Genomic DNA, 15,609 nt, shown 5'->3' with positions numbered 1-15,609 from the left:
TCGCCTCGCCGTACCGTCAAACATTCCAATGCGTCGATCGCGTCAACACTGCGCATGCGCAAGTGGTCTAACAGGCCGATGGTCTCCCACGATCTCTTCTCCAAGTTCACCAGATTATCACAGACACTTACAACTTCATGACAAACGAGATAGGATCCAGGCCTAACTAACGAGACCACCCGCAGCTCTCTAGGCCTTCCGGTTGCTTCACACGAACCCGACAAATAACATCTTCGTTTCAATAAATGACAATATCCAGCCGATTGGATTCATGACGTCACGGCACACAAAACTACTCATATCGTTGGAACGGCTGGTTGGATTTGGACAAGCTAAACGTAGTTTTGTAGGGGAGAACCGTGTGCGCACGTCGATACCAATGGCGACCCTCACAGACCCGTATTTCCCGAGATAACGCGCCGGCCCGGCAACAACAGGCACGCGCTGTTGTAGGTACCGTTGGAAATTTGAAAAAAAACAGTGTTGACGCGCAGGGTCAAAATCGATGCGCGCACTGACCAGAGACCGGAAATATATTTTTCTCGGCCTAATGGACGAGAGCAGTCTTAACTTATTCATTCTTACCTAGTTAAATCCCAAGAGGCGCCTTCACACACAGAGAGGGGATGAATTGCACATGTTAACAGGTTAACAGGGAATGAATCACACTCGTACCGAGCAACGTGCAGCCGCGGACTTGGGTGCGCCAGCTTCCGCGCGCAGTTCCTGGGCTGTTCACGATGTGCAGCTTGAAGGAGGTCCGCAGGACGAGCCGCCGTGTCAAAGTCAGCACGAACGAGGATTCCGGTCGAGGAACGATTCAGCGCAGATGACGACCTCAACTCGAACGAAGCACCAGCACGATGAACGAAGGTTGAGCGCAGGAAGGATGAACCAGCATGGAGGACAGCCAGCTCAAAGGACCACGACGAGAGGGCAGCCAGAGCGAGCAGAGAGAGAAAAGTGCGATGGGCATGGGGGTTATATCGGGTCGAAAACATCAACCTCCCTACAATGTTCCACAGGCTCCCATTGGCCAAGGCAACACTGATATATTTCCAGCGAAGTTTGCTAAAGAAGTGTCCAGACCTGATTGGTTGTTTTACGTGTCCACGATCTCTCATTGGCTGCTTACGTGTCCACGACCTCTCATTGGCTGCCTGTTGGTGACGTGTCTACACCCTCTCATTGGTTACCTGCTGGTGACTTGGGCGGTTCTTTAACCACGCCCACCCCAGTCGGGTTGATCACATGGACTGTGCTTGTAGCCACGCCTCCTTGCACATGAACCAGCGTCTTCCTTCCACTATACGAAGGTTTGAATCCTGCCTAAACTCAACGCATATTTGCTTTAATTACTACACAATGGAAAGGGAGCTAATCTTTACATTTAATAAGAAATAACTGACTAATGCAGACTACATGTTGTCGTGTAATTAACTAGAAGGGTTGTTCTTTATTGCAAAACCACAACGATATGTATGTATATACACCTAGAACTCTAGAAACTGGTGGTAGAAAGGTGAAATTTTGTATACTGACACAACTTTAAGCCAATATCCCAAGAAAAAATCACAAAAAACAGTTCGAAATTTTTGCAAACGAACATATCTGCAAACTAGAGCGGCACTCGGTAGGCGCATACCTCCACCAGGCTGAACAGTTTACATTTTGTATCCAACTGATAGGCCGGATGTAGATTCGGACCTGAACCAAAGTCTAATCGGCTTGTTCTTGTCACCTAACCAACCAACTCATCCCCCAAGTTTAGTCATAACTCATCCACAACTTTTTAAATATCATGTTATATATCGCTTTTGCCCGATCTCTCAATGGTGAAGAATCACTTTAAAAATTTCACTATATGGATCCGGATCTTCACCAAAATTGAGGCAGTTCTTCCTTGTCGCATACTCTACCTGTCTGCCAAATTTCGTCCGAATGCGTCCACAACTTTTTGAGATCATTTGTTCACAAATAGACAAACAGACAGAACTTTTTTCGGGGTCTTTCGGACAGACAAACAGACAGAGGTGAAAACATAACCTCCATCCACCTTCGTTGGTGGAGGTAATAAAAGTCAGCTGATGCAGCCTCAATCTGCAACTGCAGGTCACGTGACCCAAGACAATGGAACTGACGCTGGAGCTGGGTGTTAGGCAATAATAACAAGTGCCACTTCTGCCTCTGTTGGTCCATTGAACCAAATTTTCATTGGTCTTCACCGCCTTGTAGCATACCTGCCTGCCACTCTCGAGGGGGGGGGGGGTTCTTTAGGGTCCTCGGAGTCCTTTCGGTGCTTGGGGACTTTTGAGTATTTTGGGTCCTCTGCGTCTTTTGGGTCCTCGGGGACTTTTGGGTCTTTTTGGTTTTCTGGGTCTTTTGGATCTTGGGGTCTTTTCGGTGCTTGGGGACTTTGGGGTCTTCTGGGTCCTTTAGGTCTTTTGGGTCCTGGGGACCTTTTGGGTCTTCAAGATATTTTGTGTCCTCTGGGTCTTTAGGGGTCTTTGGGGTCTTAAAGTGTCTTCAAAGGTCGAACGTGTCTCTTGGAATATATCTTTCAATCCAGACAAATCTCACGCTCTCACGATCTCGTTCCGAAGGGATCCCCTGGTAAACCACACTCCACTCCCTCCCCTATTTACTTTCTTAACAATCCTCTTGAAGAGGTTCATCCATTCAAACTCCTGGGTCTCATTATCAGCCATGATCTTTTTTGGGCAATCAAATTTTCAAAGTTGGTCTGCAATGCCAGATGCCGAGTGGGCATCTTCTGCCATACAAAGTCCTACATTGGCACACCTGAACTCTAATCTACCTACAAGGTCTTCATCCGCAGCTTGATGGAGTACTGCTCTCACTCTGGGCTGGCTCCCCTGCCTCACACCGTGTTCACTTTGACGCCGTGGAAACCAAGGTCTTTATGATTATGGGAATCTCTTGCGCTGCAGCTGAGTCTATGGGTCTATCACTCCGCCATTGTAGACAAGTCGGTTGTCTCTCTGTTTTCTACAGCCTCATTTCTCGTCTTACACCCTCTGCTTTTCCCCGACTGTGTCTCCCACCCAGGTTTCCGTAGTGCACACACTTCTGGTTAAACTACCTAAATCCAGGATCACTGCGCACCTCCACTTATTCTTTTTCTCTTTTCTCTTACCCGTGAAACCAACTTCCACATCCTCTTCAATCTCATCCTTCCTTCCATGTCTTCAAGACAGCTGTTCACCACCATCTCAGATCGTCCCCAATCCATAACCATGATCTTCCTTCCCTCATTAGCCCTCCACCCTCACCCACCACAATTCCTCCTCCTTACAAATTTCCAGTTTTCCCTCCTGAGAGTTTCCTTCTGTATCCTTCTTGTCCACCCCATGCATTCTCTTCTGCCCCTCATTCCTCCTCACATCCATTGTTTGTTCAAGTCTCCCTCTATCTTGGCCTACAACTCTGCTCTTCGGTGTTTTCCCCATCTATCAACTGTTCCTTTTGTCCTGTTGTGTCTGATCCGTTCAGTGTACTGGTACTAGCTCTTCCATGAGCCTCGAACATGTATGCAATAAATAATAATTGCATATTTAATTATATTACACTTTGGGTCACATGGTTGCCATTTGTTTGGTCATTGTTTGATCAAGTTAATTTTGAATATGTAACATTTTTAGTTTGTATCTTGCATATCATTGTAACCTAGTGCTCTTGAATCTAAAACTCTCACAATCCACATCATCAGATATATAAAGCTTATATTTATGATGTCTGTATGAGTGTATGTAGGATGCACCAGAGTAGTTGGTTGCAGTGTGCAAGAATGTCCCACTGTTATATATGGAATATTAAATGAAATACATGGAGAGCTGTGCATTTTAAGACGGCTCTACACCTGCTGTAACAACTATTCGCAGCAGCAGGTTATCTGCAGGGGACAATCGCAGCTCGGCTGAGCAATTGCAGATATGAAGACATTAAAAGTCAGGGAAATTAGAGGGCATGTAATTGCTCTGCTTCACGAAATAATCTGCCCCATTACTTCCCTTGCATGCTGTGTACAAAGTACAAGCTCGAGATTCTGAGACCCGATTTTGAAGAAGAAGAGGAAAAGTAGACGCTTGTAATGGCGGACTCGATCTGTCTTAATTATTTTGCGGCGCAAGGTTCGAAAGTCACAGACTCACAGCTCGGCAGCAATCGAGTATTTGATTTTATATGCGGTTACTAACACAGAAAACGTGAGATAAGAACAAATGATGCTGTGAGCCAGAGAGAGGGGAATGAGAAAGAATAGGCAGACCGATAAAGATGGCGACAAACTCGAGCGAAACAGGCCACGTTCCTATACGCTTCTAGGCATTCGTGTGGCCAAAAGAAGTCAAGGAAGAAAGAATACCCACAGGCCCCTGTGCCCACATGTCCTGATTTTCTCACAAATTGCCTTTGCCTGAAGCACCAGGTGCTGCTCGTTAGGTCCAGCCTCAGATCATTCTGGGAACAATGGCCGCCAGGGCTGATCACTTGGCTCCATAAAACCCACTGTTACTTTGAAGATTTGTACAAAGGGAAAAATAGGATGGTATAGACCAGAAATCTGATGCCTGTAGCACACTGAATGGGGACCTGCAAGCATTAACAAGGACCTTTGGGGTTGTTACGTTGGTCACGGACACGATGTTTCAAAATAATTAATTAAATTAATAAAAGCTGCATTTTTTTATATTTTGTATACAAGATCGAGGCTCGTGAAAGAGCTAACATTAATCACACAAAAAGTCAAACCGACACAAACCGACATAAAACACAAAATAAGGGGAGCGGTAGACAAGATGGGGAGAGAGAGGGAAGGACACAAACACAACATTTGAGAGCAGGGACATCGAGAGAACTGTAGGAGGGAGAGGGCTTGGGGAGAGGTGGGAGAGGTATAAAACATTTGGACACTGCAAGGACTTCCAGGAAAGAAGTTGGAATTTCGAAAAAAAGTGTATCTGGGGTGAATTAGCGGGGGTAGAAAAGATCAAGGTTTTGGATGGGGGAAGATAAGAGATGGTGGTGAACAGCTGTTTTAAAGACCTGGAGGGAGGAGAGGGATTGAAGAGAGTGAGGGAGTTTGTTCCAGAGGCGGTAGAAAAGGGGAATGAAAGAGTGAAGGTGAGCAGAGAGCCTAGATTTTGGCAGTTTAACCATAAGAGGGTTGCTGGCAGATCTTGTGCGACCTGCAGGAATATTTGGGGGACAGAGAACAGGGGGAGCAAGGCCGGAGAGGAGTCGGTATAAGACAGAAAGACCACCTACCTGCCTGCAGGAAGACCACCAACCTGCCTGCAGTGAGTGAGTGAAACGTCCGTGGAGTTAGCTTCATCGCAGGAGATTCCAATGATTCTGAAAGCTTTGGCTTCAACAGTGTGAAGATGAGCTAGGTGTGAGGCAAAATTGGCATTGAATATATTATGTTATAAAATATTATATTATTATATTATTGAAATATATATTATATTATTGAAATAATATTATATAATACTAATAATATATAATATTAATAATATATAATAATAATATTATATTATATTATTATTATTGAAAATATTATATTATTGAAATATATAACTGGCAGTATCTGGCATCCCGGTATGGTAATTAATGATACCGTCAATTACCTAATTAAAAGATGCTCCAGTGATATGCACAAACAATAATTAATCTATAAATTGCAGTAATGTGGTCGGATAGGTTAGGAGGGTGGGTACATTTGGCAATTTGCGCACAGAAATTGCGTGGGGCGAGTGAAGAGGCTGGGATTTGTTCTGTGCGACTAACAACAGTCTCACGCTGATGGATGAGCTATCCCACAGACAAAAGTTTGACGCAGTGTGCAGGAAAAATGGCCCGGCCTAAAAATGACCTTTCTTGTTAATCTCGAAATCACCTTGATGATGAAAAGGCCATGATGGGATACAGGGAGAGCTTGTTATCATGTTGTGTTACCTGCTAGCAGGACTTGCACCTGAATATGTTCAAGGAAACTGATTATAAAAGGAGCAATGTGTTTAAGGAGCTAAAAAAAAAATCTGCTGAATAATCCTCACTGAGGAGCTGAAGCGCAAACCTTACATCACCTTTTTGCATTTCATTTATTATTTTGCGGGTACACAAAGACCTACATTGTGCCCCTGCAGGATTGCTAAAAATTGAACCAAATCACTACCGAGAAACTCTCCTGGGGAAACTCTCCTTACTGTAGCTCTCCTCACTGGAGGTCATGATGCCATCTTTCAATGAGACAGTGGAGAAAGATGGAAAAGGCAAAATTAAAGCTGAATATGGTTAAAATGGTGATGTGCCCTTAGTTATGAACCCCTTCTGCCATCTCGTCTTCATGTGGTTGTGACATCATAGACACCGTTGAAAATTCTTTTAAAGCTCTCTTGGGTCCAGTTGTGAGCCAGAATTATAGCAATGGATTCCGTACCTGACCGTAGTACTGCATTACAAGCAGCGTTCAAATTTATGCTTACGTCGTGCCCGAAGTCCATTTGGGAGCAAATACTGGGTGATCCGATTGCTTCCCATCCAAGGCTGATTGATCCATACATACAGCGATGGGAATTGGGAGCCTAAATAATAACCTCAGGCCTATTTACATTTGACTTCCTATAGCTTATGCCTGTGTCCTGAGCACATGACCTTGAAATTATCACATACTTTCATTGTGAACATAAAGACTTTGTTATAAATCACGCTATGTCTTATTTTGAAGTTTCAAATTGTGCAGCATTTACAACTGTCTGTTGAAGTTACAAACAATAAATATGTTGTGCATAGCATGATACTTTTGAAATCCCTAAAATAAGTTGTTGACCTTCCGGCCTATGTTGACATTTTAGCCTAAAAAATAATTGGTGGTTGAATTGAGTGATCTGATATGCAAATCCTATTCAAATTTTAAGTCAATCAGATGAAAATTGAGGATTTTAGAAATTTCACCAAAGTTATTGACCTTTGGCCTATGTTGATCTGTTGGCATATGTTGATCAAAAAATAATTGGTTGGTTAATTTAATGATCAAGTGTGCAAATCCTCTTCAAATTTCAAGTCATTCAGATGAAAAGTGACGATTTTAGAAATTTGTTGACCTTTTCACCTTTAGACCTCAAAAATGATTGGTGGTTCAATTAAGTGACCGGATATACAAATCTTGTTCAAATTTCAAGTCAATCAGATAAAAATTGAGGATTTTAGAAACTTCACCTAAGTTGTTGACCTTTGGCCTATGTTGACGTTTTGGCCTATGTTGACCTCAAAAAAGAATTGGTGGTTGAATTCAGTGACCTGATATGTAAATCCTCTTAACTTTGAAGTCAATCGGATGGAAATTGAGTATTTTAGAAATTTCACCAAAGTTATTGACCTTTGGCCTATGTTGATCTTTTGGAATAAAATAAAATAAAATAAAAACCTTTAGAAGCCATTTTTCCCCACAAAGCAGGGGTTGGCCTTTTTCGGGAACCATGGTTGTTGTTGTTTTTTGGTCCCCTTTTTGAAGCAATGTTTTACGGCCGGGTGCCCTTCCTGACGCCAACCCTTTTTGCCGCCTTTTACGACAAACAGGGAATTACCAGTGAACTGGTACTCAATTAGCACGACCTCGGAAGGAATGAGCAGGCTGAGTCAACCCCCCTGGCGTTAATTCAGTGATTGACCGGGATTCGAACCCAGGATCCTTGGGAATGCCTAAAGCCGGCACCCTAGCCGCTAGCCCAACACCAGGGTTGTTGAATTGTTGTTTGGAATATGTTGACCAAAAAATAATTGGTGGGTGAATTCAATCAAGTGTGCAAATCCTCTTCAAATGTCAAGTCATTCAGATGAAAAGTGACGATTTTAGAAATCTGGGCTTTGTTGACCTTTTCACCTTTAGACCTCAAAAATGATTGGTGGTTGAATTAAGTGACCGGATATACAAATCTTGTTCAAGTTTCAAGTCAATCAGATGAAAATTGAGGATTTTAGAAGCTTCACCTATAAGTTGTTGACCTTTGGTCTATGTTGACCTTTTTGCCTATGTTGACCTCAAAAAAATAATTGGTGGTTGAATTCAGTGACCTGATATGAAAATCCTCTTCAAATTTGAAGTCAATCGGATGAAAATTGAGGATTTTAGAAACTTCACCTAAGTTGTTGACCTTTGGCCTATGTTGACGTTTTGGCCTATGTTGACCTCAAAAAAGAATTGGTGGTTGAATTCAGTGACCTGATATGTAAATCCTCTTAACTTTGAAGTCAATCGGATGGAAATTGAGTATTTTAGAAATTTCACCAAAGTTATTGACCTTTGGCCTATGTTGATCTTTTGGAATAAAATAAAATAAAATAAAAACCTTTAGAAGCCATTTTTCCCCGCAAAGCAGGGGTTGGCCTTTTTCGGGAACCATGGTTGTTGTTGTTTTTTGGTCCCCTTTTTGAAGCAATGTTTTACGGCCGGGTGCCCTTCCTGACGCCAACCCTTTTTGCCGCCTTTTACGACAAACAGGGAATTACCAGTGAACTGGTACTCAATTAGCACGACCTCGGAAGGATGAAGCAGGCTGAGTCAACCCCCCTGGCGTTAATTCAGTGATCGACCGGGATTCGAACCCAGGATCCTTGGTAATGCCTAAAGCCGGCACCCTAGCCGCTAGCCCAACACCAGGGTTGTTGAATTGTTGTTTGGAATATGTTGATAAAAAAATAATTGGTGGGTGAATTCAATCAAGTGTGCAAATCCTCTTCAAATGTCAAGTCATTCAGATGAAAAGTGACGATTTTAGAAATCTGGGCTTTGTTGACCTTTTCACCTTTAGACCTCAAAAATGATTGGTGGTTGAATTAAGTGACCGGATATACAAATCTTGTTCAAGTTTCAAGTCAATCAGATGAAAATTGAGGATTTTAGAAGCTTCACCTATAAGTTGTAGACCTTTGGTCTATGTTGACCTTTTTGCCTATGTTGACCTCAAAAAAATAATTGGTGGTTGAATTCAGTGACCTGATATGTAAATCCTCTTCAAATTTGAAGTCAATCGGATGAAAATTGAGGATTTTAGAAATCTGACAAATTGTTGACCTTTGGCCTCTGTTGAACTTTTGACCTTTTGACCTCAAAATCAATAAGCTTATTCCTTATGACAAACTCCACCATTGGGTGACGTTTTGAAAAGATCGTTTTTAAATTGTGACGTATAAGTGATTGACATACCAACAGACAGACACACAGACAAACAGACAGAATAATGCACAAGACCATCCAATACACTGCACTTTTAAAATACTAGGGCATGCCCGTACTATATGTATGCCCGTACTATATATCTATCTAAAATTATATCCCCCCCCTCTATTTACATGAAATGGTTTGGTCCATTCGCAACGCCAAAGCGAACGGCGAACGGCTTGCGAGTACAGTGACAATCCCCCCCCCCCTCTATTTACATGAATGGTTTGGTCCATTCGCAACGACCACAGAACCCCCCCCTCTATTTACATGCAATGGTTTGGTCCATTCGCAACGCCAAAGCGAACGGCGAACGGCTAAATCGCCATAGCTCGGTAAGTACTTGTCCGATTAATTTCAAACCTTGAAAAGGCACATCCTCGGGTCCCCAGCAATATACCTGGCAAGTTTCAAGTATATCGGACCGGTAGTTGTCGAGAAATCGTTGTCGCATACATACACACACACATACACACAGAGATTAATGGAATTATAGATAGATATGATTTTCTCAAGTAACAATGTATCTATATTTCGCACAAGCCTGGCTCTCATGCTGTTAGCGCAGCTAGTTAAACTGCTAAGATGGCAACCAGACAGAAGCAACTGTTTGGAATCCAAATGAGAGATCCTGAACACTGCTTCGGTAAGCTTTTACAGAGGCAGAAAGTTTTATGGGTGTTGTTCACACTCAATTCAACGTCGTCCGACGGAATTCGTTTTCTGATAAAGGCCAGCGAAGTGGCCGGTTAAAACTCGCAAACACACTCAACATCGCCTTCCCACCATATCGATTTTCCTTCTCCTGGCCTTATCAGCAAAGAGAAAAATTACTTTGATTCATCTCCAGGTCTCCGATGTCAACAATACTCCACTGCGGATCCCATTACAGGTAGTGTGCAAACACCGATAAGCAATACCTTCTCATTACCAGGCAATTAATTGCAGTGTTCTGGGATGGATGCGATAATGCCCTGGGTCCGTGAACTACAAGATCACTGCAATAGCCATGGGGAAGACTTCTAACGCATGCAACAGGGCCACCTTTCACTGCACAAGTAGCACAACCCCTCGGTCATTTCCTGGACTTGCTGCCTTCATTTCATCCTCAAAACGCCAGCCTTGCAATCACACTCAATCATTAAGCAAGAAAGTGTCATCCTGTATTCTGATATCAGTAGCTGCTGTGTATGTAGTTGAGGGTACAGTATGAAACGTAATACAGGACTTCCTGCATTAACAGCTGATCATCTGGGCCGATCAGCTAAACATGAGGTCGACATTATTCAAACAGAGGGCATGATTGTTTGACTTGGTCTCCTCACCATCTTTCAAAGCATCGAAGAGGGAAGTTTCCTCTGATACACATTGAAGAGGGAAGTTTCCTCTGATCCACATTGAAGAGGGAAGTTTCCTCTGATCCACATTGAAGAGGGAAGTTTCCTCTGATCCACATTGAAGTGGGAAGTTTCCTCTGATCCACATTGAAGAGGGAAGTTTCCTCTGATCCACATTGAAGAGGGAGGTTTCCTCTGATCCACATTGAAGAGGGAGGTTTCCTCTGATCCACATTGAAGAGGGAGGTTTCCTCTGATCCACATTGAAGAGGGAGGTTTCCTCTGATCCACATTGAAGAGGGAAGTTTCCTCTGATCCACATTGAAGAGGGAAGTTTCCTCTGATCCACATTGAAGAGGGAGGTTTCCTCTGATCCACATTGAAGAGGGAGGTTTCCTCTGATCCACATTGAAGAGGGAGGTTTCCTCTGATCCACATTGAAGAGGGAGGTTTCCTCTGATCCACATTGAAGAGGGAAGTTTCCTCTGATCCACATTGAAGAGGGAGGTTTCCTCTGATCCACATTGAAGAGGGAGGTTTCCTCTGATCCACATTGAAGAGGGAAGTTTCCTCTGATCCACATTGAAGAGGGAGGTTTCCTCTGATCCACATTGAAGAGGGAGGTTTCCTCTGATCCACATTGAAGAGGGAGGTTTCCTCTGATCCACATTGAAGAGGGAAGTTTCCTCTGATCCACATTGAAGAGGGAGGTTTCCTCTGATCCACATTGAAGAGGGAAGTTTCCTCTGATCCACATTGAAGAGGAAAGTTTCCTCTGATCCACATTGAAGAGGGAAGTTTCCTCTGATCCACATTGAAGAGGGAAGTTTCCTCTGATCCACATTGAAGAGGGAAGTTTCCTCTGATCCACATTGAAGAGGGTAGTTTCCTCTGCCCCACATTGAAGAGGGAGGTTTCCTCTGCCCCACATCGAAGTGGGAGGTTTCCTCTGATCCACATTGAAGAGAGAAGTTTCCTCTGATCCATATTGAAGAGGGAAGTTTCCTCTGATCCACATTGAAGAGGGAGGTTTCCTCTGATCCACATTGAAGAGGGAAGTTTCCTCTGATCCACATTGAAGAGGGAAGTTTCCTTTGATCCACATTGAAGAGGGAAGTTTCCTCTGATCCACATTGAAGAGGGAAGTTTCCTCTGCCCCACATTGAAGAGGGAGGTTTCCTCTGCCCCACATCGAAGAGGGAGGTTTCTTCTGATCCACATTGAAGAGGGAGGTTTCCTCTGATCCACATTGAAGAGGGAGGTTTCCTCTGATCCACATTGAAGAGGGAGGTTTCCTCTGATCCACATTGAAGAGGGAAGTTTCCTCTGATCCACATTGAAGAGGGAAGTTTCCTCTGCCCCACATTGAAGAGGGAGGTTTCCTCTGCCCCACATCGAAGAGGGAGGTTTCCTCTGCCTCACATTGAAGAGGGAAGTTTCCTCTGATCCACATTGAAGAGAGAAGTTTCCTCTGCCCCACATTGAAGAGGGAGGTTTCCTCTGCCCCACATCGAAGAGGGAGGTTTCCTCTTCCTCACATTGAAGAGGGAGGTTTCCTCTGCCCCACATCGAAGAGGGAGGTTTCCTCTGCCTCACATTGAAGAGGGAAGTTTCCTCTGATCCACATTGAAGAGGGAGGTTTCCTCTGATCCACATTGAAGAGGGAGGTTTCCTCTGATCCACATTGAAGAGGGAGGTTTCCTCTGATCCACATTGAAGAGGGAGGTTTCCTCTGATCCACATTGAAGAGGGAGGTTTCCTCTGATCCACATTGAAGAGGGAGGTTTCCTCTGATCCACATTGAAGAGGGAAGTTTCCTCTGATACACATTGAAGAGGGAAGTTTCCTCTGATCCACATTGAAGAGGGAAGTTTCCTCTGATCCACATTGAAGAGGGAAGTTTCCTCTGATCCACATTGAAGTGGGAAGTTTCCTCTGATCCACATTGAAGAGGGAAGTTTCCTCTGATCCACATTGAAGAGGGAGGTTTCCTCTGATCCACATTGAAGAGGGAGGTTTCCTCTGATCCACATTGAAGAGGGAGGTTTCCTCTGATCCACATTGAAGAGGGAGGTTTCCTCTGATCCACATTGAAGAGGGAAGTTTCCTCTGATCCACATTGAAGAGGGAAGTTTCCTCTGATCCACATTGAAGAGGGAGGTTTCCTCTGATCCACATTGAAGAGGGAAGTTTCCTCTGATCCACATTGAAGAGGAAAGTTTCCTCTGATCCACATTGAAGAGGGAAGTTTCCTCTGATCCACATTGAAGAGGGAAGCTTCCTCTGATCCACATTGAAGAGGGAAGTTTCCTCTGATCCACATTGAAGAGGGAAGTTTCCTCTGCCCCACATTGAAGAGGGAGGTTTCCTCTGCCCCACATCGAAGAGGGAGGTTTCCTCTGATCCACATTGAAGAGGGAAGTTTCCTCTGATCCATATTGAAGAGGGAAATTTCCTCTGATCCACATTGAAGAGGGAGGTTTCCTCTGATCCACATTGAAGAGGGAGGTTTCCTCTGATCCACATTGAAGAGGGAGGTTTCCTCTGATCCACATTGAAGAGGGAGGTTTCCTCTGGTCCACATTGAAGAGGGAGGTTTCCTCTGATCCACATTGAAGAGGGAGGTTTCCTCTGATCCACATTGAAGAGGGAGGTTTCCTCTGATCCACATTGACGAGGGAGGTTTCCTCTGATCCACATTGAAGAGGGAGGTTTCCTCTGATCCACATTGAAGAGGGAAGTTTCCTCTGATCCACATTGAAGAGGAAAGTTTCCTCTGATCCACATTGAAGAGGGAAGTTTCCTCTGATCCACATTGAAGAGGGAAGTTTCCTCTGATCCACATTGAAGAGGGAAGTTTCCTCTGATCCACATTGAAGAGGGAAGTTTCCTCTGATCCACATTGAAGAGGGAAGTTTCCTCTGCCCCACATTGAAGAGCGAGGTTTCCTCTGCCCCACATCGAAGAGGGAGGTTTCCTCTGATCCACATTGAAGAGGGAAGTTTCCTCTGATCCACATTGAAGAGGGAAGTTTCCTCTGATCCACATTGAAGAGGGAGGTTTCCTCTGATCCACATTGAAGAGGGAGGTTTCCTCTGATCCACATTGAAGAGGGAGGTTTCCTCTGATCCACATTGAAGAGGGAGGCTTCCTCTGATCCACATTGAAGAGGGAGGTTTCCTCTGATCCACATTGAAGAGGGAAGTTTCCTCTGATCCACATTGAAGAGGGAAGTTTCCTCTGATCCACATTGAAGAGGGAAGTTTCCTTTGATCCACATTGAAGAGGGAAGTTTCCTCTGATCCACATTGAAGAGGGAAGTTTCCTCTGCCCCACATTGAAGAGGGAGGTTTCCTCTGCCCCACATCGAAGAGGGAGGTTTCTTCTGATCCACATTGAAGAGGGAGGTTTCCTCTGATCCACATTGAAGAGGGAGGTTTCCTCTGATCCACATTGAAGAGGGAAGTTTCCTCTGATCCACATTGAAGAGGGAAGTTTCCTCTGCCCCACATTGAAGAGGGAGGTTTCCTCTGCCCCACATCGAAGAGGGAGGTTTCCTCTGCCTCACATTGAAGAGGGAAGTTTCCTCTGATCCACATTGAAGAGAGAAGTTTCCTCTGCCCCACATTGAAGAGGGAGGTTTCCTCTGCCCCACATCGAAGAGGGAGGTTTCCTCTGCCTCACATTGAAGAGGGAGGTTTCCTCTGCCCCACTTATAAGAGGGAGGTTTCCTCTGCCCCACATCGAAGAGGGAGGTTTCCTCTGCCTCACATTGAAGAGGGAAGTTTCCTCTGATCCACATTGAAGAGTGAAGTTTCCTCTGCCTCACATTGAAGAGTGAAGTTTCCTCTGCCTCACATTGAAGAGGGAAGTTTCCTCTGATCCACATTGAAGAGAGAAGTTTCCTCTGATCCACATTGAAGAGGGAAGTTTCCTCTGATCCACATTGAAGAGGGAAGTTTCCTCTGATCCACATTGAAGAGGGAAGTTTCCTCTGCCCCACATTGAAGAGGGAGGTTTCCTCTGCCCCACATCGAAGAGGGAGGTTTCCTCTGATCCACATTGAAGAGAGAAGTTTCCTCTGATCCATATTGAAGAGGGAAGTTTCCTCTGATCCACATTGAAGAGGGAGGTTTCCTCTGATCCACATTGAAGAGGGAGGTTTCCTCTGATCCACATTGAAGAGGGAGGTTTCCTCTGATCCACATTGAAGAGGGAGGTTTCCTCTGATCCACATTGAAGAGGGAGGTTTCCTCTGATCCACATTGAAGAGGGAGGTTTCCTCTGATCCACATTGAAGAGGGAAGTTTCCTCTGATACACATTGAAGAGGGAAGTTTCCTCTGATCCACATTGAAGAGGGAAGTTTCCTCTGATCCACATTGAAGAGGGAAGTTTCCTCTGATCCACATTGAAGTGGGAAGTTTCCTCTGATCCACATTGAAGAGGGAAGTTTCCTCTGATCCACATTGAAGAGGGAGGTTTCCTCTGATCCACATTGAAGAGGGAGGTTTCCTCTGATCCACATTGAAGAGGGAGGTTTCCTCTGATCCACATTGAAGAGGGAGGTTTCCTCTGATCCACATTTAAGAGGGAAGTTTCCTCTGATCCACATTGAAGAGGGAAGTTTCCTCTGATCCACATTGAAGAGGGAGGTTTCCTCTGATCCACATTGAAGAGGGAAGTTTCCTCTGATCCACATTGAAGAGGAAAGTTTCCTCTGATCCACATTGAAGAGGGAAGTTTCCTCTGATCCACATTGAAGAGGGAAGCTTCCTCTGATCCACATTGAAGAGGGAAGTTTCCTCTGATCCACATTGAAGTGGGAAGTTTCCTCTGATCCACATTGAAGAGGGAAGTTTCCTCTGATCCACATTGAAGAGGGAGGTTTCCTCTGATCCACATTGAAGAGGGAGGTTTCCTCTGATCCACATTGAAGAGGGAGGTTTCCTCTGATCCACATTGAAGAGGGAGGTTTCCTCTGATCCACATTGAAGAGGGAAGTTTCCTCTGATCCACATTGAAGAGGGAA

This window comes from Myxine glutinosa, chromosome 8 (genome assembly GCF_964187855.1).
Source record: "Myxine glutinosa chromosome 8, kmMyxGlut1.1, whole genome shotgun sequence".
In the NCBI taxonomy this organism is placed as follows: domain Eukaryota; kingdom Metazoa; phylum Chordata; class Myxini; order Myxiniformes; family Myxinidae; genus Myxine; species Myxine glutinosa.
The sequence above is the reverse complement of the archived record's forward strand: the minus strand, read 5'-3'. Positions refer to the sequence as shown.